The sequence below is a fragment of the Gorilla gorilla genome, chromosome 13 (assembly GCF_029281585.2).
Source record: "Gorilla gorilla gorilla isolate KB3781 chromosome 13, NHGRI_mGorGor1-v2.1_pri, whole genome shotgun sequence".
Lineage (NCBI taxonomy): Eukaryota > Metazoa > Chordata > Mammalia > Primates > Hominidae > Gorilla > Gorilla gorilla.
In genome coordinates this window covers 100,571,582-100,575,812 of record NC_073237.2, presented here as the reverse complement: position 1 = coordinate 100,575,812, position 4,231 = coordinate 100,571,582, and the positions used below count along the sequence as shown (strand labels likewise).

The following is a 4,231-nucleotide window of genomic DNA, read 5'->3' as shown; positions in this document are numbered from 1 at the left end:
CTTCATACCTGTCAATAGACCTTTGAAATTCTCCCTGTTTCGTTCACTTGTTAGTTGTCATTGCCCTTGGGGATACACCTCCCTTGAGATTGTTGAAAAACTGTAGAGAGGCTGTCCAGCTCCTTGCTTTCTTGTAGAATTTGGATGTAAAGTTTCATAATTTAAGAATTTCCTTGATAACCCGCATCTCACTATGTTATCTGGCACCCCCCCAGTTACCTCTTAAATTTTCTCTCTTACATTTGTCCTTTACCTCACTCCATTCCAGCTTCTTTTATCTCCTTTCTGTGCCCACCCCACCATGCACACTCCTGACTCAGGGCCATTGCTCTTACTGTCATCTCTGCTTGCAATGTTCCTCATTTTGTCCTGAACTCAGCATAAGCCACTCCCTCACTTCCTTTAGGTTTTTTCCCAATAGCAGAAAGTCAAAGAGTCTGTTTTCTCTATTTCTTCACTCTGTCTTTCTTCACAGCGCTTATCACCACTGACACATTATATATTTAATTGTTTTATAACTATCACGGGGTATCTGAATATATGCTACATGAGAACAATGACTTTAGCACTTGAAATAGTATCTGGCACATAATAAGTGCTGAATAAATATTTGTTAAATGATTGATTTCAATGGGGAAACAGCTAGGCAAGTTTTGAAAAGGATAAATGATAAAGGTTCTGAGGTGTTTAAATAGCATTGAAAATGCATTCCCTAACCTTTATACCCTAACTCCTTTGTAGACAGTTATTAGAATCAGGGATGTTTACAGACTCACCTTTCATTTCGGAGAGGAATCCCACCACTATTTTCCACTCTTGCACATCCTTGACTTTAAAACAGAACAGCATTCTCAGTAGGAAGATAGATTATTAGTGCCAAAAACATTGTGTATAAAAATATCATCATAAGTATATTGTTTTATAATCTGATATTACATAAGACTAATACATGAGTACCCCTCTGTCAAAAATATTCCTTGTAGTCTGGCTTTAAAGAATGAAATAATTTCCTTGATAAATACTCAATATTTACACATTTAAATTCTGTCCAATTTTTTTTTGGTCTTCTAAACTATAATGAGATGTCCATTCATGTAAAGAAATCTGTAAATTCATTCATAGCTGCTTCCATTGGATAACTTCCTAGATGGAAAATTGTCATCTCAAAAAGCATTGCTCTTTTTAAAGCTTTTGAGGAACACTCCAAATCTCGTTCCAGAAACGCAGTAGCAATTTACCAGCAGTGCAACAGAGTGACTTATGGTATTTTTGAAAACATTTATTATTGTACCTTAAAATATTTGTCGGTTTGGTTGGTAGGTGAAAACTTGTTCATTTGCATTCTTTGGCTACTACTGAAGTTGAAAATTTTAATATGATTCTTGACTATATATTTTCATTGTGACATATCCCTTCTTCCTTCTTCATCTTTTCTTGTAGTGAATTTAAGAAATGTTTATGTACATTATGACTATTAAATCTCTGTCACATGTGTGCAAAGATTTTCTCCTTTTTGGCCATTTATATAACTTCTTCGTGATATACTCGATTCTCTATTTTTTCATCTTTTTCTTGTTGGATTTCAGGAAATACATATGTATAGGTGGATATACATATATAATGACCATTATTTAAGAGATATTTCTCCTTTTCTTCTTCATTAAATTTTGCTTCTGTGTGTTCTTTATTTCCAGTCAAAATTATCACTGTATTAGTTCATTTTCGTGCTGCTGGTTAAGACATACCCAAAGCTGGGAACAAAACGAGGTTTAATTGGACTTACAATTATGTATGGCTGGGGAGGCCCCAGAATCATGGCGGGAGATGAAAGGCACTTCTTACATGGTGGCAGCAAGAGAAAAATGTGGAAGAAGCAAAAGCAGAACCCCCTGATAAATCCATCAGATCTCGTGAGACTTATTCACCATCGTGAGAATAGCATGGCAAAGACCAGCCCCCATGATTCAGTTACAGAGTACCCAGAGGTACTCTGGGTACCTCTCACAACATGTGGGAATTCTGGGAGATACAATTCAAATTGAGATTTGGGTGGGGACAGGGCCAAACCATATCAATCACATGTGTTTATTGTTTCTGAAATTTAGTGATATTTGCTTAGGATGTTTTTTCCAAAAACATTTTTTGGTGGATTTTTAAAGAAATGTTAAACTCTTTCAATAATCTGGAAATTATTTTGGTGTAATGATTAGCTGGTTGCCCTGTTATTAGCATTTATTAGTTATCCAATCTTTCCTTACAGATCTCATGTCACCTTTATTATATACCAAATTATTTATATATGCATAGTTCTATTTCTTGACTTTCTATTCGTTTCATTATTCTGTCTCTTCCTACACTAGTATCACATCATATCAATTACTGGTGCTTTGTATAAAGCAGTTTATTACCTTTTAGGGCAAGTACTCCTTTATCTTTTTTTTTTTTTTACATTTTCTCTGTGTTTTTCTTTTTACATTTTCTTATATTAGCCTCAAAACAATTGTTCTTTCAAATGAGCTTTATGATCAGACTGGCACAATGCTCCCCAAAAAATATCCCAGTAAAATTGCCTTGCATCAAGTCATCTTAATTTCTAAAGAATTTGCATATCTATAACGTTTCCTTATCTCATATATAACATATCCAAAAGCAATAGTAACAAAAACCACTTAGCGCCTGCCTGTAGGGTGCCAGGTGGATGCGCGCTCGGTGCTCCGCGGGCTCCATTGAGATCACGCACTTCCGAGCGCTTCCTTTCCTGGAAAAGCCCTGCCTGATCTGGCCTTCGGGTCTCCCCTAGCAGCACGTGGCGCTTAGGAGCGGGCGACCTGCCTGTGCGGTGCCATGAACCTCTTACTGTGTAACCCCCACTGCAACTGACGGCACTACCCCTGCTTCCACAGGGACCACGGATGCGTGTGCATGGAATGGAAACCGGATTCCGAATCTATAATGCCGATCCATTAAAAAAAAAAAAAAAAAAAAAAGAAGAGAAAAACAAGAATTTCTAGAAGAAGGAGTTGGCCATGTTGAAATATTATTTCACAGTAGCTATTTAGCTTGCTTTAGTGGCCGGTGGGGAAAAGCTGAAAATCTGGGATGACCAGAAAAGGACTGTTATTGAAGTAAAAGTTTCTACAGAAGTTAAGGCGGTCAAATTGTGACAAGATAGAATTGTGGTCGTTTTGGGTTCCTTGATTAAGGTATTTACAAGGATATGCAGTGCCCATCAGTCACACGTCTTGGAAACCTGCTCTAACCTTAAAGGCCTTTGTGCCTTGTGTCCCAGTAGATAGTAACAGCTCTCTCCTGACCTCCCCCATCACACACATGAGTTATGTGAAGCTTGTGGTCTTGCTAGCACCAAGAAGCCACCTGTAGACCTTCTTGCACGCAAGGACGTCCTAAACTGGTGGCCCTCAACCACCAGTAGGGAACAAGAATTGCAACCACATCTCAAAAAAACAGACCCTTATAAGAATATTTGCTACTACATCAGGGCCTTTTATCCAGGAACTATGAAAAAGATCACAAAATGGCAAATATTTATTGCATCAACTTCAATTAGGAAGCTTCCCTCATCTGAGTATCTGACGACCATGGCACAGTACTTTTTTTTTTTTTTTTTTTTGCTGCTGAAAATCCAAAAAGTTCGGTGTTCAAACTAGAGCCAGTTTTCTTCCAAAATACTTCAGTTCCAAGTGGAATTTTTCCAACTCTCAGATTCCTTCAGGTTTGCCATGCATTTGTGCTTTTGGAACAGAGTCAAATGCTGTCATTGTGATTTGTGCAGATGGCATCTACTACAGATTCCTATTCAACCCCAAGGGTGGTGCATCCAAGATGTCTAAGTGCAGTTTCTAGCAATGACCAGTGACAAGCTGTGACTCTTTGTAAGTGTGTGCAGTCAACACCCCATGCCTGATTGTCCCTGTTAAGCACTGACTATGCCCCTCAAACTCCTCTGGGGCTGGAATGTTGACCTTGTGGGGAACAGGTTGGAGAGACTGCCCTGGGTGACCCTTGGTCTTAAAGCTATATGTGGCTGTTTGCTTTCTTAAGGAAGGTTTCTTATTTCCAGTATTAAAAGGAAAATCATCAAGGCAAAGTAAATATTCAAGTGGCTTTGAACAATTTGTGCCTGATTGTTGGCTTGTTATCTTTAATTCAACTGTGAAGTTTAACTTTTGCTGTTCCAACTGCATCCTTTATGCTTAAGATTTGGTGGCCT

General features: G+C 38.2%; 1 pseudogene; it reads left to right on the top strand.

Annotated features, from left to right (window-relative positions):
- The first annotated feature begins 2,771 nt into the window (after positions 1-2,771).
- Positions 2,772-3,887, top strand: LOC129524543 (WD repeat domain phosphoinositide-interacting protein 3-like; annotated as a pseudogene).
- Positions 3,888-4,231: the final 344 nt, after the last annotated feature.